Source organism: Carcharodon carcharias, chromosome 10 (genome assembly GCF_017639515.1).
Source record: "Carcharodon carcharias isolate sCarCar2 chromosome 10, sCarCar2.pri, whole genome shotgun sequence".
NCBI classification, from domain to species: domain Eukaryota; kingdom Metazoa; phylum Chordata; class Chondrichthyes; order Lamniformes; family Lamnidae; genus Carcharodon; species Carcharodon carcharias.
The window spans coordinates 138,796,297-138,818,565 of NC_054476.1; positions in this window are offsets into that span (position 1 = coordinate 138,796,297).

Sequence of the window (22,269 nt, forward strand, 5' to 3'; positions counted from 1 at the left end):
CCTGTTACTATAACTAGACTCAATGATATTTTGAAGCATGAAATCAATTTCTTTTTGTACTTGTGATAACTTCACTGGATTTAATCTATAAGGTTGTTGCCTCACTGAAGATGATATTTCGGTACATTCATCATGTAAAGCCAAATGTGTCTTTCCCAACTTATTTCCACAAGTAGGTTTGTGTGACTGCAATAGCTTTTCCAAATCACTTTGACACTTGCTTGGAAGGTTACTCAATATTTCATTTACATTTTCAAGCACCTCCTTATTATCCAATTTGATTAGAGGTAAATCAGCTTCAGAGTCCTGCGGTTCTACCTCTTCCTCATCATCCACCATCACTAACACCTTTTTGTTCCTCTTCCCTGTCAAGTGCATTTTAAGCATATTTACATGACACACACTCTGCTTCTTTTATCTGGAGTATTTATTAAATAATTTATTTCACTCAATTTCTTTTCAATCCTGTAAGGACCACTAAATCTTGCATTTATTGAATCCCCTAATACTGGCAACAAAACTAATACTTTCCAGAACTTTAGCCTTCTTATCTGCTTTCACTTTCATTACTTACTGTGATATCTTTAAATCCCTAGCCAACTCACATGCTCTATTCAATCTTTCCCTGAAATTTGATACATAATTCAGGAGAGTGGCTTCAGAATTTTGACCCACCAATTTCTCATGAATCAGTTTCAGTGGTCCCCTCGCCTCATGATCATAAATCAGTTCAAAAGGACTAAAACTACTCAATGCATTTGAAGCGCCTCTAATAGCAACTAACAAAAATGGAATTCCTGTATCCCAATCCTGTACATAATTCTGACAGTATGCTCTTATCATAGTTTTTAAAGTTTGATGTCATCTTTCCAAAGCTCCTTGTGACTCCGGATGATAAGCTGTTGACCTAAACTGTTTTATCCCCAAATTGCTCATTACTTCCTTAAGTAGCTGTGACATGAAATTTGACCCCTGATCTGATTGTATTTCTTTAGGTAAACCATATCTTGTAAAAAAAAAAAATTAACTCTTCCACAATCTTCTTAATTATAATATTTCTTAAAGGTATCACTTCAGGAAACCTAGTAGACACACCCATTATTGTCAATAAATACTGATTTCCTCTTTTAGTCTTTGGGAGGGGTCCTACACAATCAATCATGACCCTGGTAAAAGGTTCTTCAAATGCTGGTATTGGGATTAAAGTCGCAGGCTTAATCACTGCTTGTGCTTTTCCTGTTATTTGATATATGACTGGTTCTACAGAATTTGACTACATCCCTATGCAATCCTGGCCAAAAGAAAAACCTCTATCTTTTCCTATGTTTTCCTAATTCCTAAATGTCCCCCCATTGGAATTTCATGAGCAATCGTCAGAACCTCATTTCTATAAACTAATGGGATAACAATCTGATGCACCTCCCTCCAGTTTTCATATGTTGAGACGTAATCTGACCACCAATTTCTCACTAAAATATTCCCTCAAAGATAATAACATACCAGAATACATTTTGCTTCAGTTTCTGAATAAGCTTTCTGATATAACTGTTTTAATTGCAAGTCATTTTTCTGTAACTCCACTAATCTCTTTGAGTTAAACACTTCAACTGAACTGTGCTGCATTCCTTCCTCCTGAATAATGTTATCAAATACAGAGCTAGCTAATTGGATTTCGACAACATATTCTTGCCTTTGAACTGCCTGCTTATCTTGTTTATTTTGTTCTTCCCTATGGGTTTTTGATTTCATTATAACACAATCAGGAAACAATCCAGGATGTTCCTTCTGTAGCACTTCTGCTGAAAACACTTCTACGGGCTGCTCAACTACCACAGGCATCACCCACATTTGCAAATCCAACTATGTCATTACTCTGAATAAATTGAACCCCTGCACTGGACAATTTTTCCACCACTCCAACTATAACTTTGCCTGTCTTCCATCTATTCTTTAAATTTACCTTCCACAACGGAATAGGTTTAGCATCACCATGAACCCCACTTATTATTACCTTCTGCAACGCTCCCTCTGAACAATAAATATCAGTATCCCACAACATTAAGGATTAACTAGCCCCTGTGTTTCTTAAAATTTTAACATCTTTATCTACTCCACCCTGTACACATGGAAAGATTTTCCCTTCATACACAAAATCTTTAAACATTTCTGTAACCTGCTCCTCAGATTCTCTTTGTAAACTATGTACACATTCCCACTTCTTTACCTTTCACTGATTCTCCCTGTTTCACCTGTATACAAACCACTGGTTTCTCCTGTGCCTGAACCTCAGAACCCAAAGTACTTTTACTTCCAGAGTTTTTCTGTACCCCAATAATTCCTACAGATTTTCCCTGCAATCTCCAACACACTGACTTTGCGTGCCCCGCTTTATTACAATAAAAACACCTCAATTTTCGAATGTCACTTTTACGTTCAGCGCCTTCCTTTTTGTTCCGAGAAAAATCTTCCTGGGAACTTCTAGCTACTCCTTCTCTTCCCTGACTACCTGCTTTCCTTTCACCTTCCCACTTTTTATCCTTTTCCAATTTGAAAGGGTGACGGAAAAAAGGTTTAGCTCTATGAACTAATTCATGATCATTAACTATCCCTGCTGCTTGTCTTACAAAATCAACCCTGTTCTTCCACATGAGTTCTCACCACCAAGGAGATTGAATCTTTAAATTCTTCCAAAAGAATGACTTCCCTAAGAGCTGCATAGATTGTCTCTATTTTTAACGCCAGTATCCACCAGTCAAAATTACTTTGTTTTACTCATTCACACTCAATATAGGTTTGCCCAGGCTGTTTTCTCATGTTCCTAAATTTCTGCCTGTGTGCTTCAGGAACCAACTCATATGCACTCAAAATAGCTTTTTTCAGCACATCATAACTCACCAACATTTCTTCTGAAAGCGAAGCATATACCTTAAGCGCCTTACCTAACAACTTCAATTAATAACTTATCCATATAAATACTGTGGCTGCAAGAGCAGGTCAGAGGCTAGGAATCGTGTGACAAGTAACTCATCTCCTGACTCCCCAAAACCTGTCTACCATCTACAAGGCACAAGTCAGGAATGTGATGGAATACTCCCCACTTGCCTGGATGAATGCAGCTTCCACAACACTGAAGAAGCTGGACACCATCCTGGACAAAGCAGTCCACTTGATTGGCACCACATCCATAAACATTCACTCCCTCCAATGCACAGTAGCCACAGGGTGTACCATCTACAAGATGCACTGCAGGAATTCACCAAGGTTCCTTAGATAGCACCTTCCAAACCCATAACCACAACCACCTAGAAGGACAAGGGCAGCAGATAGATGGGAACACCACCACCTGGAAGTTCCCCTCCAAGACACTCACCATCCTGACTTGGAAATATATTGCCGTTCCTTCACTGGATCAAAATCCTGGAAACCCCTTCCTAACAGCACTGTGGGTGTACCTACACCACATGGGCTGCAGCGGTTTAAGAAGGCAGCTCACCACCACCTTCTCAAGGGCAATTAGGGATGGGCAATAAATGCTGGCTCAGCCAGCGACTCCCACATCCCGTGAATGAATAAAACATTTTTTTAAATTAATAAAAATAATAATGTCCAGGTTTCCTGTGGCCATTTCATCTGTTTAGCTAGCTTCTCAAATGAAATAAAGATTGCTTCAATATCTGTTTCCTCAAACTTTGGAAGAGCTTGTACAAATTTAAACATATCCCCACTGGATTCTATCCTAGAGATAAATTCTTCCTCACCTATTGACATCTCTTTTCTAACTGCCAACATTTGCAGTTGGAATTCTCTTTTTCTCTCTCTTTCTCTTTCCTCCTTCTCCACCTTTGTAATTTCTAATTCCCTTTTAAAAGCTATTTCTCTGTCCTTTGCTTCAAATTCAAGTTTTTTCAGTTTCTTTGCTTGTTCAAATTCTAACGTCTTAATTTGTAACTAAAGTCTCACTACCTCCAGCTGTGACTCACTAGTGTCAGGTTTCACTTCCAACTGTAGACGCTGTGCTATACTTTTAAATATATCTGATTTCCTAGTACCATCAGGTAACCCCAATTTTAACTTGCCAACCCTGTTAACTTACTTTTAGTTATTTTCTCCAACCCAATCAGAGTTGTCTCTTCTACTCCGAGATAAGTCTTAGCAATTGCCAAATCCATCTTGCAGTCTCACCACTTCTAAATTACCTCACCAACTCCTGAATTCAAAGAGCCTCTCATACTCATAAGCTTAAGATTCACTGATTCCTAACCAATTGAGAAATTAGAAATATAATTTATCCCGGCACAGCCCCCAATTGTTATAACTGATGCAGTTGGTAAAGTAGAGTTATTTAAAAATCCCAGAGGGAAACTTTAAACAACTGTCATAACCTATGTGCTATGTTTGAGATGCGACTCTAAATTCAGGAATCAGACCATCAGTTCTTGAGGTTACATTAAATTAATTGAAACATTTTATTAATTTACACAGGTTAAAAAATGTGCACATGGCTACAAATTACTACTGTCATTACTTTTAACAAATTTCCAAACTAATCTCCATTAAGGCAGCAGCTACCCATAGACTTAACCAAACACCAGGCAAAGCATTTTCACCTTACGAATTCAAAATGAGGTTCTTTTCATTGTGGAGCCAGTTGGAGGCTTGCAGCTGCCTTTTGATCTTGCATTGCCTCTGCCTGCATACCTGAAAACTGCTGAAGTTATACCTACCACCACTGATTGAATTCAAATTCTCATTATCTCACCAACCTCTTTGAGCTTTATCTTTTAACAATGAAACCCCATTCATTGTACCAAATTTTACTAATAATATAAACATATTGCTTGGTAGCTGCTAGAAAGGCATCAAGTTTTCACCCCACTTCTTGAATGCTCTATTCAAAAAATTTAAATGCACCCTACCTCTCTGTTTACATCTCAAACTAGTACACATCAAAGCACCCAGACTAGCTGACTTTAATCCAATTAAGACACACCCACAGACTAAACCTCTATTTTAAAAGAAAAATGTTTTCCAAGATAATATATACATTAATAGCTTCATGACACAGTGCTTCAAGAGGACAGCGCACCACTACTTTCTCAAGAGCATTGCTCTTGATGGGCAATAAATGCTGGCCTAGCCAGTGATGCCTTTATCCCGTGAATGAACATATTCAGTTAGAAACAGTCCCCTAATTTTGTTTTTTGCCTTTGGACCTGCCCTCATTTAGTATCCATCACAAACTGTCCTTCATTTAGCCATTTTATTAATAAAACGTTCCGGTATTCACAGGTCGAGAACTTGAGAGGACCTCTTGTTTTGACAGGACACTTGACCATGGAAACTGTGTTGTACATCTGGGATCAGTACATTATGGGCCTTGGACACCCTTCTTACAACTGTATTCCAGCATTCTGCATGGCCTTTATTCATTTGCTACGAGATCATCTACAAATTTGTAAAACGGTATGTAAGAGTTACCCTTTTGCTACACGGTGATCTTCAGAACTTTACTGTCTGAATTGCATTGGGTGCAAAATGTCACCTTAACACAGCAGGCAACATATCAATTTTAAACACCATTATTAATAATATGTTAATTATATTATGATACACAGGTGAAAGGCATCGTTCCGTTAAGTACCTGCAGTGTTTATAAATAGAGACTGCTGGGAAACTGGGGTGGTAGTTGGAAGGCAGACATATGTAATGCTGCATTTTATAATCAAATCTATAATCAAGCAAAGGATTGGTGTCGAGTTTCATTCTTCACCTCTGACTTAGGATCCAATTAACATGGTAGCAGAGAATGGTTGCCTAAAGGTGAAGATTGGAAACTGAGATTATTTTTTTAACAAACACAAGATTGTAATATGAGTTACTTTTGTGAAGAATGGCTGAAGTGTAAATTGTCAGGGAATGATTTCCCATCAATGTTCACTGAATTTGAACCTCTTGACCAGTGGAAAAATAAACTGCTTATGTGGACACGGCTTCATTATTTTCTGTCCTTCAGTTCAAGGATAATGTCTACTCAGGGTCACAAGTTTCTGCCAGGCTCTTCATGTGACTGAACAGGTTGATTCTCAACCCGCAGATTTTTGGGCACTTGGGGCAGGACGTCCCATGAGGTAGTGAGATGTGGAATGCAGGATTTTCTTCCTTTCTCTTTCCTTCTCTGCTGCCACTCTCCCTCCTCATTAAGTTGTTTGGACTCAAAGCATGATGCAGCTTGATGGACAGGTTGTCGCGATTTTGAACAATTGGTCGCTAGCTCCTCCCAGTCATTAATGTCAATGCTGCCGTGCTTCAAAAAGAGTTTAAGAGTATCTTTGAAGTGTTTTCTTCATCCTCCCCTGGAATGCTGGCCATTTGAAAGTTTAGAAAACAGGACCGGGCGGGACAGACACTTTTCAACTAGATAAAAACAAAAAACTGCGGATGCTGGAAATCCAAAACAAAAACAGAATTGACTCGAAACAACAACTCTTTTCTTCTCCGCCGATGCTGCCAGACCTGCTGAGTTTTTCCAGATAATTCTGTTTTTGTCACTTTTCAACTACCCAGACACAGTGACCAGTCCATCATAGTTGATTTTGCAGGAGTTTTGCCTGACTGATTGTGGAGCTGGCTTCAAGGAGGATACTAGCATTTGTTAGACGGTCCACCCATTAAATCTGGAGGATGCAGCGAAGGCATTGTTTATGGAATTTCTCTAGCACTCTTATATGTTGCTGACACACAATCCAGGTCTCACTGCAGTACAGGAGTACAGTGACAACAATAGCTCTGTACTTTCTGAGGTCTTTATTGTCAAACACTTGCTGCCTTTTATGAAAGGCTGAGCTGGTGCAGCCGGCTAACAATGCTTTGATCAGAAGTATTTTGTGAGCTAGAGGCTCATCTGAGAAAGATTTTGAGCTTCTATTAAGCTTTATGGATAAAATCAACAAGAAAGATGATCTATTAGATGTCTAGGAGGCATGGTCAGATGTTGATAGGTTTGATAGAGGAATATATCATGGAGTTTAACAGACTATATAAAAGATTGCAGAAGTTCAATTTGGAAATTCCTTGTTCATTACTCAAATTCAAATTGCTGGATTGTGCTAAGATATCACATTGATAGGCTCTTGCTCTTAACTAGAGTTAAATTCTCAGAGAGAAACACTCTTTTGGATCAGGTGCCTGATGCTTTAAAAAAAATTTCTGGGAAAGCCGTCATTTCCAGTAGCTTTATTGGCATAAGTGGGACATTCTGCGGTGACACAGAGGATGGAGGGCTCCATGATCTTGGCCTTTTGAGATCATTCATTGATGTAGGCATCAGTACAACAGAAGAGTAACAGGCAAAATAAATAAGGATGAAACCATTTTTGGCAGATCTGAAAGATGACAGGTTAGAGTAGTAATGATAGATGAATAAACTCTAGGAGTGCCTGGGGAACTTTAACAGGTGTTTCAGATGTGACTCAAAATATCATCATACAATAAATTGCCCGATGCGGAACAGCAGGGTCTTTGAAGTGACAAATGACACAGAAAATTTGGAAGTTTAAGACGATCATATTGATCAGTCTGAAGGAATTGCACTGGTCACGAGAAGCTTCAGTCCGGTAATGAGTGTACTGGTCACAGATTCGTTTAATTGCTGTGTTTTGGATAGTGATTGCACCTTGACAGTATGTGGAACATATTGGTTAAAGTGTTATTTAGATTCACTCAGCAGTAAGGATAAAAGTAAGGTCAGGGAATATGAATGTTCTATTTGTATTAGGTTTGGGAACAAAAACACATTTAGGTCACTGAGAAGAATTGTGAAGCTATGCAGCATAGCTGGAGCAAGCCATTTTATTAGTACAGATGTAGTCTCTAGTGAGATAGCCTTCCTGCTAAGCAAGCCTTTCATGAAAAATGCACAAGTGAAACTATTCATGGAACATGACAAAGCAATTGCCTTTGGCAAGCTAATAGATTTGAAATTTACCCAATTAGGACATTTTTGCATCCTTTTAACAAAGGCATTTCTAATCATAACGTTAAAAAAGTGTTAAGGCGGTAGGTGTTTGAGAAAAAAGAAGCAAATTGTCTTAAACTTATACAGACAATTTTCTCATCCCTCTTGTCAGAGATTAAAATCCTACTAAAAGATGTGGGGCTGGTTGATGATGAATACAAAGCTCATTGAAGAGAATCATGAAAAATATGATAAATGCAAAAAGTATTGGAGGATACTTTCATGGCCTATTGTAAGTCTCTCATTAGCATTAGAGTTTAATGAAGTAGTAGCTATGGATTTAAAGGTGTGGGACTAGGATAGGAACATTTTCATCTTGCTTTTTATCGACATAGCAATCAAATTCAGTCTTTCTGCTGTAATACATGGTAAAAATAAGAGTGAGTGCAGATAAAATCATGTAAAAATTGATAGAGAACAAACTGGGAGCACTGTCTAAATTCCTGACTGACAATGGGGGAGAATTTCCAATGACCAGTTTAGAGACATGTGAAAATCTGAACATTGTAGTTATGAACACTGCAGCTGAAAATCCTTTCAGCAAAGAATTCTGTGAAATTGTGATCAATGAGATACTCCATAAGATCTTAGCCGACCAACTAAGTTGCAAGCTAATATCTGCCCTGACGTGGGATGTTCATGCAAAGAATTTGCTTCAAATGGTTAAGGACTATAGTCCATATCAATTGAAGGAATTCCTAAATACCTTTTGTGCTGTATGATAATCCCCAGCCCTAGAAAGGACTATAATTAGTTCCACTTTTTCTGCTCATTTGAATGCCCTACATGCAGGGAGTAGGGCATACATCAAAGCAGAAGTCTCAGAGAAAACCTGGTGAGCTTTATGGCATATCATAAAACCACCCAAGATAAACTTTACTTCTGGGGCTTTAGTGTACTATAAAAGAGAGGGACAGAAAGAATGGAATGGTCCAGGTAAGATGATAGGATGTGATGAGAAGACTGTTGTTCTCCAGTATGGTGGTCAAAATATTAATCTCGGTTAATCAGGATTGATTATAAACTTTCAGTATCAGAGCAATTAATAGAAGACAATGAAGCACCCTGTACCTCACATACTTAAATGTTTGACAGTTATGAAGAACAGAACACAGTAAATAAGGGACCAGATGATGATGGCTGAAGTGACACCAGAGAACAAACCAGGGCTATTTTACCTAAAGGACAACTGTCTAAAGTTGGTATTATGATAACATACATACCAGAGAGGTCCAGTGACTGGAGAGATGTGACCATTGTAGGAAGAGAAGGAAAAACCACCAGCAAATTCAAACGTTGGCTACATTTCCAAGATGGTAGACAAGAGCTAAGATCTGTGGACTGTCAAAATGAAGTGAGACAGTGGAAAGCAAGAAAATGCAATGCCAGTCCCCGTGGTGGATCTGGGAGTGACTCTGACACTAGGAAACAATCATGTACTGGTGACAGAACCTCTGATCATGGGACAGTGAGATCCTGTAGCAGTAGTCTGGAAAAGGATAGGAAGGTAAGTAGAGACTGTGGCTTGAAATAAAAACAGAAAATGCTGGAAAAACTTAGCAGGGCTGACAGCATCTGTGGAGAGAGAAACAGAGTTAACGTTTCGAGTTTGTATGACTTCTTCAGAGCTAAAGAGAAGTAGAAATGTGTTGGAATTTAATACTAAGATTAAAGCAAAATACTGCAGATGCTGGAAATCTAAAATAAAAACAGAAAATTCTGGAAAAACTCGGCAGGTCTGACAGCATCTGTGGAAAGAGAAACAGTTAACATTTCAAGTCCGTATGACTCTTCTCTGTAGCTTGACTGGGCTATACAATAGAACAAGGACTACAGAACACTTTGGGAACACTTTGCAGAAGCGGAAGCCCTTATGATCTGGAGGTTTCAGTGGCTGCAAACAAATTAGAAGATAATTTAAAAAGAGAGCAAAACAAAAAGAGTTTGATAATTGGAAAGAATTCGGTGTCTACTCTAAATAGGGGTCAGCCAGCCTTAATTATCTCGCAGATAGATATGTATGGAAAAAGTATTCTTAGATGGGACAAATAAGGCTAAACTGAGACTAGTGGCTCCAGGTTTGGAAGAGAGACTTCATGATGTTAGAGTGGACTCCCCCAAGGCAGGAAAAGTGGTTTTGACACTTTTCTTCACTCTGTTGGCCTCGTATTTGTAGGAATGTAGGTCAATTGAAATGAAAGCCACATTTTGCAATGTGAAAATTTTCAGAAAGAAGTGTTTTTGCCTAAAAAAAGGCAAGCAATATAGATAGGCAGGTGTGGAAATTAAACAAATGTGTTTATGGACTGAATGATCCATCAGGGGCATGGTACTTCTCAGTTATGTCTGATTTGAGGAAAGTAGGCTGTACTCAGCTGAAAACAAATCCAAAAATGGTTCTACTGGTACCACAAAGAGAAATTCTCAGGTATTGTCAATTTTTTATTCTTTCACAGTTTGTGGACATTACTGGTTAGACCAGCATTTATTGCCCATCCCTAATTGCCATTGAGAAGGTGGAGGAGAGCTGTCTCCTTGACCTGCTGCATCATGTGGTGTAGGTACACCCACAGTGCTTTTAGGAAGGAAGTTCCAGGATTTTGATCCAGTGACAGTGAAGGAATAGTGATATAGTTCCAAGCTAGGATAGCCTTGACCTTTGAGGTGGTAGAGGCGGGTTTGGAAGATGCTGCCGAAGGAGCCTTGCTGAATTGCTGTGGTAAGTCTTATAGATAGTATACACTGCTGCCATTGTGTGTCAGTGGTGGAGGGAGTGAATGTTGAAGGTGGCAGATGGAGTACCAATCAAGTAGGCTGCTTTGTCCTGGATGGCGTTGAGCTTCTTGAGTGTTGTTGGAGCTGCACACATCTAGGCAAGCGGAGAGCATTCCGTCACACTCCTGACTTGTGCCTTGCAGATGGTGGACAGGCTTCAGGGAGTCAGGAAGTCAGTTACTCAATGCAGATTTCTCAGCCTATGACCTGTTCTCGTATCCACAGAATTTATATGGCTGGTCCAGTTCAGTTTCTAGTCAATGGTAACCCCCAGGTTGTTGATTGTGGGGGAGATGCTGGCAAAGTGGTAATGTCACTAGACTAGTAATCTAGAGACCCAAGCTAATGCTCTGGGGACAAGGACTCAAATCCCACCACAGCAGCTGGTGGAATTTAAACTCAATTAATGAATCTAGAATTGAAAGCTAGTGTCAGTAATGGTGATGATGAAACTATCATTGATTGTTGTAAAAACATATTTGGCTTACTAATGTCCTTTAGGGAAGGAAATCTGCCATCCTTCCCTGGCCTACATGTGATTATGTGCAATATAGTTAACTCTTAACTGGCCTCTGAAATGGCTTCGCAAGCCAATCAGCTCAAGGGCAATTAGGGATGGGCAACAAATGCTGGCCTTGCCAGCGACACCCACGCCCCGTGAATGACTAAATAAATATTCAGCGATGGTAATGCCATTGAATATCGAGATGACATAGTTAGACTCTCTTGTTGCAGATGGTCATTTCCTGGCACTTTTGTAGCGTGAATGTTCCCACTTATCAGTCCAAGCCTGGATGTTGTGTAGAGCAGGTTTTGCTGCACATGGACACAGACTGCTTCGGTGCCTGAGAAGCCACAAATGGTGCTAACCATTATACAATCAATTAGCGAACATCCCTAATTCTGACCTTATGATGGAGAGAAGGTCATTGATGAAGAAACCGAAGATGGTTGGGCCGAGACACTATCCTGGGGAACTTCTGCAGGAATGTCCTTGGACTGAGACGATTGATCTCCAACAACTACAACCATCTTTGTGTAGGGGGTGACTCCAACCAGTGGAGCATTTTCCCCGCTTCCCATTGACTTCAGTTTGTCTAGGGCTTCATGTTGCCACACGTCAAATGCTGCCTTGATGTCAAGGACTATCATTCTCACCTCATCTCTTCAGTTCTTTGTCCATGTTTGGGCTAAGGCTGTAATGAGGTCATGCGCTGATTGGCCCTCATGGAACCCAAACCAAGCATCATTGAGCAGGTTATTGCTGAGCAAGTGCCACTTGATAGCATTGTTGATGATCCCTTCCCATGCATCTGCTGCCCTTATCCTTCAAGTTGGTAGACATCATGCATTTGGATGGTGCTCTCGAAGGAGCCTTGCTGAGTTGCTGCAGTGCATCTCCTACATGATAGGCACAGCTGCTGCTGTGCATCGGTGGTAGAGGGAGTAATGGGGCTGATGATCAAGGGTAGACTGATGGGGCGGTAATTGGCCCAGTTGGATTTGTCCTGCTTTTTTGTGAACAGGACATACCTGGAGTGCTGTGTTTGGCTGCAGTAGACAGCTTCAGTTGGAGATTGGTGACTAAGGGAGATTAAGGGTTAAATTAAAGGTTAAATTCTATCTAAAGTCTAGTCTTTCTTTAATTTAGCAATTAACTAAAAGTTGCTGTTAGGGTTGGAAGAAAGTGACTTTTAGGCTGGAGAGGAGAGGCCAACGAGAGTGGTATAAAAGGGCGCGAAAAACAGGGCAAAGCCAGAGAGGAGAGGCCAGTGAGAGCAGTATAAAAGGGCACGAAAAACAGAGGCCAAGACAAGAGAGGAGAGGCGTACCCTCAGAGCCTTCAGGTGGTGGAGTTCGAAGTGACGTCACGATTCAAAATGTGACGTGACGCAGGGGTGGCAGCTGATTAGTAAGTAGGGTCAAGTGAGTACCTCTGCTTCTACTTTTTCTACCAATTAAACTGTGGCAGTCCATTTGCTTAAACAAAATAAGGTGAGGACTTTGGACTGTAGTGGAAGTGTTTGGAGTGGAATAAGGCCCCGAGCGTTGTTAATATTCTTTAAAGGGAGTAACTAATGAGCTTAGTCTAAAGGAAAGTAATGGCAGCAGAGCTTGTACCTGTGATATGCTCCTCCTGTGCTATGTGGGAAGTCATTGACACTTCCAGTGACCCTGACAACTGTGTGCAGGAAGTATGTCCAGCTGCAGCTGCTGGCTAACTGCATTTCAGAGCCTGCAGGAGACGACTCCTCAGGGGAAAGCAACAGGAGCCAAGTCCATGGCACCACAGGTGGCTCTGCTACGCAAGAGGGGAGGAAGAAGAGTGGCAGGGCTATAGTGACAGTGGATTCAATAGCAAGGCATTTCTGCAGCTGCAAAAGAGACTCCAGGATGGTATGCTGCCTCCCTGGTGCCAGGGTCAAGGATGACTCGGAGAGGCTGCCAGGCATTCTGAAGGGGGAAGGTGAATAGCCAGTGCTCATGGTACATATTGGTACCAAAGACATAGGTTAAAAAAAAGAGATGAGGTCCTACAAGCTGAATATAGGGTGTTAGTATGTATATTAAAAAGTAGGACCTCAAATGTAGTAATCTCAGGATTACTACCAGTGCCACATGCTAGCGAGAGTAGGAATAACAGGATATATCAGATGAATACGTGGCTGAAGAAATGGTGTAGAGGGGAAGGATTCAGATTCCTAGGATATTAGGACTGGTTCTGCGGAAGATGGGACCAGTACAAACAGGACAGGTTTGCTTGTGCCATCAGGGAGGGTTTAAAGTAGAATGGCAGGGGGATGGGAACCTGAGCAGAAAGACAGAGAAAGGGGAAACAAAGATAGAAACTTAAGACAGAAAAGTAAGAAGCAAAAGTGGAAGGCAGAAAAAACAAGGGTGAGAAACAAATGGGGTCATAGTGCAAAATAAAGCTAAGATGACTAACAAGGTTAAAAAGGCGAGTCTAAAAGCATTGTATCTTAATGTGCAGAGCATTCACAATAAGGTAGATGAATTAACAGAGCAAATAGATATAAACTGTTATGGTATAGTTGCAATTACGGAGACGTGGCTGCAGGGTGACCAAAGATGGGAACTGAACATCCAGGGGTATTCAATATTTAGGACGAACAGACAAATAGGGAAAGAAGGTGGGATAGCATTGTTAGTAAAGGAGGAAATCAATGCAATAGTGAGGAAGGATATTGGCTTGGAAAATCATGATGTGGAATCTGTTTGGATGGAGATAAGAAACACCGGGGAAAGAAAATATCGGTGGGGGTTGTCTATAGGCCCCCAAACAGTAATGGAGATGTAAAGGAAGGCATTAAACAGGAAATTAGAGATGCATGCAATAAGAGTACAACTGTAATCATGGGTGACTTTAATCTACATATAGATTGGACAAACCAAAGTAGCAATAATATTGTGGAGGAGGATTTCCTTAAGTGTGTACATGATAGTTTTTTAGACCAATACGTTGAGGAACCATCTAGAGAGCAAGCTATCCTAGACTGGGTATTGTGCAATGAGAAAGGATTAAGCTTGTTGTGCTGGGTCCCTTGGGGAAGTGTGACCATAAAATGATAGGATTGTTCATTAGGGTGGAGAGTGAAGGAGTTGACTCTGAAACCAGGGAACTGAATCTAAATAAAGGGAACTACCAGGGTATGAAGTGTGAGTTGACAGCGATAGATTGGAGAACCTTACTAAAGGACTGACAGTGGAAAGGCATTGGCTAATATCTAAGGAACTTATGCATGAATTATTCATTCCTGCCTGGCGCAAAATTAAAACAAGAAAGGTGGCTCAACCATGGATTACAGAATAAATTGGGGATAGTATTAGTATCCAAAGAGGAGACATACAAAATTGCCAGGAAAAACAGCAAGCCTGAGGACTGGGAGCAGTTTAGAATTTGGCAAAAGTGGACAAAAAGATTGATCAAGAATGGGGAAAATGGAGTATGAAGGTAAACTTGTAGGGAACATGAAACTGACTGTAAAAACTTCTATAATAAGAAAAAGATTAGCGAAGACAAATGGAGGTCCCTTGCAGTCAGAAACGGGGCAAATTATAATGGGGAACAAAGAAATGACAGAAGAATTGAACACATATTTTGGTTCTGTCTTCAGAAAAGAGGACACAAGTGATTTCCCAGAAATGTTAGGGAACCGAGGATCTAGTGAGAGGGAGGAATTGAAGCAAATCAGTGCTAATTAAAAAAATGGAGAAATTAATGGGATTAAAGGCTGAAAAATCTCCAAGGTCTGATAATCTACATCCCAGAGTACTAAAGGAAGTGACCCTGGAAATATTGGATGCACTGGTGGTCATCTTCCAAAATTCTATTGACTCTGGAGCAGTTCCTACAGATTGGAGGGTGGCAAATGTAACCCCACTATTTAAAAAAGGAGGAAGAGAGAAAACAGAGAATTACAGACCAGTTAGCCTAACATCAGTAGTGGGGAAAATGCTAGAGTCTATTATAAAAGACGTGGTAACGGAACACTTGGTAAGCGTTAGCGGGATTAGATAAAGTCAGCATGGGTTTTTGAAAGGGAAATCATGCTTAACTAATCTACTGGAATTTTTTTGAGGATGTAACTAGTAGAATAGATAGGGGAGAACCAATAGATAGTGGTGCATTTGGATTTCAAAAAGGCTTTTGATAAGGCCCCACATAAGAGGCTAGTGAGAAAAAATAAAGCACATGGGATCAGGGGTAATATACTGGCATGGATTGAGAATTGGTTGACAGACTGGAAGCAGAGAGCAGGAACAAATGGGTCTTTTTCCGGGTGGTAGGCGGTAACTAGTGGTGTACCGCAGGGATCAGTGCTTAAGCCCTAGCTATTCACGATATATATAAATGACATGGATGAGGAAACCAAATGCAATATTTCCCAGTTTGCTGATGACACAAAACTGGGCGGGGTTGTGAGGAGGATGCAAGGAGGCTTCAGGGTGATTTAGACGTGTGTGAGGCAAACACATGGCAGATGCAGTATAACATGGATAAATGTGAAGTCATATGCTTCGGTGTGAAAAACAGAAAGGTATGGTATTATTTAAATGGTGATATATTGGTAAATGTGGATATACAAAGAGTTCTGGGTGTCCTTGTACACCAGTCAATGAAAGTAAACAGGCAGGTGCAGCAAGCAATTAGAAAAGCAAATGGTATGTTGGCCTTCATTGCAAGAGGATTTAGGTTCAGAAGTAGGGATGTCTTACTGCAGTTATATAAGGCCTCAGTGAGATCAAACCTAGAGTATTGCATGCAGTTTTGGTTTCCCTACCTAAGAAAGGATATACTTGCCATAGAGGGAGTGCAGCAAAGGTTCACTAGGCTGGTACCAGGGATGGCAGGACTGTCATATGAGGAGAGATTGGTTTGACTGGGCCTGTATTCACTAGAGTTTAAAAGAATGAGGGGGGATCTGATTGAAACATATAAAATTGTAACAAGGCTAGACAGACTGGATGCAGGGAGGATGTTTCTCCTGGTTGGGGACTCTAGAACAGGGGCCAGAGTCTCAGGATATGGGGCAGGCCATTTAGGACTGAGATGAGGAAAATTTTCTTCACTCAGAGGGCGGTCAACCTGTCTACCACAGAAGTCTATGCAGGCCGGGTCACTGAGTATGTTCAAGAAAGAAAGTGATAATTTTTTGGATATTAGGGACATCAAGAGTTATGGAGAGAAAGTGGGAATGTGGCGTTGAGATGGAGGATCAGCCATGATTATAATGAATGGCAGAGCAGGCTTGAAGGGCAAAATAGCCTACTCCTGCTCCTAGTTTCTCTGTTATGTTTCTATACCTGGGAAATTTTCCACATTGTCCACAACGTTGTAGCTGTACTAGAATAGCTTGGTGGGGAACGCAGCTAGTTCTATTGCCGGAATGTTGTCAGGGCCCATAACTTTTGCAGTATACAGTGCCATTTCTTGATATCATGTGGAGTGAATCAAATTGGCTGAAGACTGGGATCTGTGATGCTGGGGACCTCAGGAGGAAGCCGAGATGGGTCATCCACTTGGCACTTCTAGCTGATGGTTACAAATGCTTAATATAAACATATGAATGCCTGCTCCGCCATTCAATATATGAATGTGGTCTCAGCTCCACATTTCTGTCTTCCCCCGGTAACTGTCGACTCCTTTGTTAGTCAAGAATCTGTCCACCATGTCTTAAAAATATTCAATGATCCTGCCACCAACACTTTCTGTTCAAAAGACTCACAATCCTCTGAGGGAAGAAATTTTTCCCCATCTCCATCTTAAATGGGAGACCCCTTATTTTTAAATATGTCCCCTGGTTCTATCTCACAAGGGGAAGCATCCACTCAGCATCCATCCAATTAAGTCCCATCAGGATCTTTCATGCTTCAGCCTTGTCTTTTGCACTGATGTGCTGAGCTTCCCCATCATTGAGAATGGCGATATTTGTGGACCCTTCTCCTCCAATTAGTCGTTTAATTTTACACCACCATTCACTGCTGAATGTGGCAGGAGTGCAGAGCTTAGATCTGATCTGTTGGTTGTGGGATTGCTTAGCTCTGTCTATAGCATACTGCATCCACTTTTTAGCATGCAAGTAGTCCTGTGTTGAAGCTTGACACCTCATTTTTCGTGATGTCTGATGCTGCTCCTGGCATGCCCTCATGCACTCTTCATTGAACCAAGATTGATCCCCGGCTTGACTGTAATAGTAGAGTGGGGGTATACCAGATAATGAGGTTACAGATTGTTGTGGAATGCACTTCTGCTGCTGGTGGCCTCATGAATGCCCAGTTTTAAGTTGCTAGATCTGTTCAAAATCTTTTTTTTAATTTTTAAAAAATTCATTCACGGGATGTGGGTTCCACTGGTTGGGCCAGCGTTTATTGCCCATCCCTAGTTGCCCTTGAGAAGGCGATGGTGAGCTGCCTTCTTGAAGTGCCGAGAGGATGATCCATCTTGGCCTCCTCTGGAGGTCCCCAGCATCACATATGTCAGTCTTCAGCCAATTCAATTCACTCCACATGATATCAAGAAACGGCTGAAGCGCTGGATACTGCAAAGGCCACGAGCCCAGACAATATTCCGGCAATAGTACTGAAAACTTGTGCTCCAGAACTTGCCACACCCCTAGCCAAGCTGTTACAACACTGGCATCTACCCGGCTATGTGGAAAATTACCCAGGTATGTCCTGTACACAAAAAGCAGGACAAATCCAACCTGGCCAATTATCGCTCCATCAGTCTACTCTCGATCATCAGTAAAGTGAAGGAATTAGTCATCAACAGTGCTATCAAGCAGCACTTGCTAAGCTATAACCTGGTCACTGATGCCCAGTTTGGGTTCTGCCAGGGCCGCTCAGCTCCTGGCCTCATTACAGCCTGGTTCAAACATGGACAAAGAGCTGAACTCCTGAGGTGAGGTGAGAGTGACTGCCCTTGACATCAAGACAGCACTTGACTGAGTGTGTCATCAAGGAGCCCTAGCAAAACAAGAGTCAATTGGAATCAGGGGGAAAACTCTCCGCTGGTTGGAGTCGTACCTAACACAAAGAAAGGTGGCTGTGGTTGTTGGAACTCAGTCATCTCAGCTCCAGGACATCACTGTAGGAGTCCATCAGGGTATTGTTCTCGGCCCAACCATCTTCAGCTGCTTCATCCTTCATGTCCATGTCCAAATGCAACAACTCCTGGACAATATCCAGGCTTGGTCTGACAAGTGGCAAGTAACATTCACTTCTTCTACTGCATCCCATGTGGTGAGGTACACCCACAGTGCTGTTAGGAAGGGAGTTCCAGGATTTTGACTCAGCAACAGTGAAGGAACAGCGATATATTTCCAATACAAGATGGTAAGTGACTTAGAGGAGAACTTCCAGGTGCTGGTGTTCCCATCTATCTGCTGCACTTGTCTTTCTAGATGGTAGTGGTCGTGGGTTTAGAATGTGCTCTCTAAGGGGCCTTGGTGAATTCCTGCAGTGCATCATGTAGATCGTCAAGCTTCTTGAGTGTTGTAGGAGCTGCACCCATCCAGGTAAGTGGGAGTATTCCATCATGCTCCTGGCTTGTGCCTTCTAGATGGTGGACAAGCTTTGGGGAGTCAGGAGGTGAGTTACTCATCGCATGATTTCTAGACTCTGACCTGCTCTTGCAGCCACAGTATTTATATGGCTATTCCAGTTCAGTTTCTGGTCAACGGTAACCCCCAGGATGTTGATAGTGGGGGATTCAGTGATGGTAATGCCATTGAACATCAAGGGGCGATGGTTGGATTCTCTCTTGTTGGAGATGGTCATTGCCTGACACTTGTGTGGCATGAATGTTACTTGCCACTTGTCAGCCCAAGCCTGGATATTGTCCAAGTCTTGCTGCATTTGGACATGGTCTGCTTCAGTATCCGAGGAGTCACGAATGGTGCTGAACACTATGCAATCATCAGCAAACTTCCCCACTTCTGAACTTATGATGGAAGGAAGGTTATTGATGAAGCAGCTGAAGATGGTTAGGCCAAGAACACTATCCTGCAGTGATGTCCTGGAGCTGAAATGACTGACTTCCAACAACCACAACCATCTTCCTTTGTGTTAGATATGACTCCAACCAGCAGAAACTTTTCCCCAATTCCCATTGACTCCAGTTTTGCTAGGGATCCTTGATGACATACTCGATCAAATGCTACCTTGATGTCAAGGGCAGTCACTCTCACCTCAGCTCGGGAGTTCAGCTCTTTGTCCATGTTTGAACCAGGCTGTAATGAGGTCCACCTAGAAGGACAAGGGCAGCAGATAGATGGGAACACCACCACCTGGAAGATCCCTCCAAGTCACTCACCATCCTGACCTGGAAATATATTGCCATTCCTTCACTGTTGCTGGGTCAAAATCCTGGAACTCCCTTCCAAACAACGCTGTGGGTGTACCTACACCACCTGGACTGCAGCAGTTCAAGAAGGCAGCTCACCGCCACCTTCTCAAGGGCAACTAGTAATGGGCAATAAATGCTAGCTAAGCCAGCGAAGCCTGCATCCCATGAATGAATTTTTAAAAAACTTGTAGTGGATTGAGTGACTTGTTGGGCCATTTCAGAGGGCAGTTAAAAATCATTACAGTGGATCAGTAGTCAAATGCAGGCCAGACCAGGTAAGGACAGCAGATATCCTTCTCTGAAGGACTTTTGTGAACCAGATGTTTTTTTACAACAATCGGGAATAGTTGTCATGGATACCATTACTGAGACTAGCTTTTTAATTCTAGGATTTATTAATTGAATTTATATTCCACCAGCTGCCATGGTGGAATTTGAACCCATGTCCCTCATAGCATTAGCCTGGGCCTCTGAATTACTCTTCCAGTGACATTAACATTAAGCCACCACATCCCCATAATTCATGGTGCATGTTGATGCTTTTTTATGGGGAGGTTCTGCGGAATTTGAGCAATTTGTAATAAGTAGATCAAAGGGGAATTTAAGATTGGAAGTCAGGCTTCGGGGACCTTTAACTATATTGGCTTAGACATTAAGCAGAATAGGTCGAGTGGGGAGGTAACTTAAAATCAACAATGAAATTTAGAAAGCGTTACTCTTATCCTGATAAATCAGACTAAGTCATCACAGAAAGATGATCTTACATCCAACGAAGAAACAGAACAGTTAAGAAGCTTGATTGGATAGTTAAATTGGCTATGTACTCATATTGAAGAAGTTTTGAGAACAAATAAAATATTAAAGAATTCAAATCTAGAGAAATGTGTACTCACATTTCCAGCCTGGGGTGAGACATGAAGGACAAAGGACATGAAGTTCTTCCTTTTTAGTGATGCTACCCATGCCAGTCTTCTGGATGGATATTCAAAAATGGCTGAGTTCATAATATTCTTGGTGGGTGAAAATGAAAAATGCTGTCCCTTGGCCTGCAAATCCAAGAAAATAAAAAGGGTAGTTAAAAGTACCTTAGCTGCAGAAACACTGCTCTAGTATAAGCAATAGATATGAGGTTTTACTCATCAAATATTTTGAGGGAAATCTATATAAAGGGCATTCCCAGAGGAGTTTTCCCATTAGATGCTATGTAGGTAAGCGTACCAAATGGGATAATATACATTTGACAAAGACAAGGATTGATCTTGCTAATAGAAAAGAAATGTTTGAGGGAAAAGAGATCTCCAAGATAAAATGGGTTGATGCAAGTCATCAACTTTCAGGCTGCTTTACAAAAAGGAATGTTTGCTCAAAGAAATTGTTGGAGGTCCTCAAAGAGGAATGTCTCGTATTATGATGGGTTGTACAAACTATGGAAAATCATTATTTTTCTTATATTTGATCCATAACTGAGTGTGTTAGCATTTTCATTTAAAGAGAAAAAGTGGATCTGTTAATGGTATGTTAATTATATTGATAAGATACATAGGCGAATGGCATTGTTTAATTAAGGGGGAGGTGCTGGTGTACTGATAAGTGTCACTGGGCTAGTGATCTCGTAAACCCATGCTAATGCCCAGGAAATATATGTTCAAATCCCACCAAGACAGCTGGCAAAATTTGATTTAAAAATAGATAAATCTGGAATATAAAGCTAGTCTCAATAATGGTAACCATGACAATTATTACCAATTGTTGTAAAAACCCATCTGGCTCACAAATCTCCTTTAGGGGAAGTAAATCTGCCATCCTTACCTGCTCTGGTCTATATTTGACTCCAAACCCACAGCAATGTAGTTGACTCTCAACTGCCCTCTGAAATGGTCTAACAGGACACTCAATACAAGGGTATTTAAGGATGGGCAACAAATGCTGGCCTTGCCAGTGACACCCAATTCCATGAAAGAATTTTTAAAATGCCTACAGTAATTATAAATCAAGTCTTCTGGAACACTGGAGAAATATACAAACATTTCCCTGTGCTGTTTTTTGAGTTTCCATAAATCTCCCACTGAAATTACATAGCAACATTGTTTAAAGAGCACAGAAATTGCAGGCACATGTTTACTGCACTTGCTATAAATGTTCTGTTTTCAATTATTGTTTTTCAGCAGTTTTCTTCCTCTTCTAAAGATGCTGATTCTAGCTAGGGTATGGCTTCAGAGTTCCCATCACCCTTCGGTACCTCACCTAAGTGATCATTCCTCTTACATGAGCCTAGACATTGAATGTTGCAGGCTGTCCTGATCCTGTCTTAAGTTGACTTCCATGCACGCACTTTCAGTCTGGCTAGCAGCTTAATGATCAGGGGCAGACACAGTGAGTATGTTTCCCATTCCCTAACTAGAGATGAGAGCTGAACCTTAACTCCCAAAAATGAGTGGGCTGGGGCCGTGTCTGAGGTTAAAATGCAAATAATCTGAAATAGGAAATGCAGATGATACTAAAATTGTTTGTGTGCCTGATAATGAAGAAGGAAACTGTAGACTGCAGGAAAATATCAATGGACGAGTCAAGTGGATGAAATAGTAGCAAATGGAGTTCAGTTCAGAGAAGT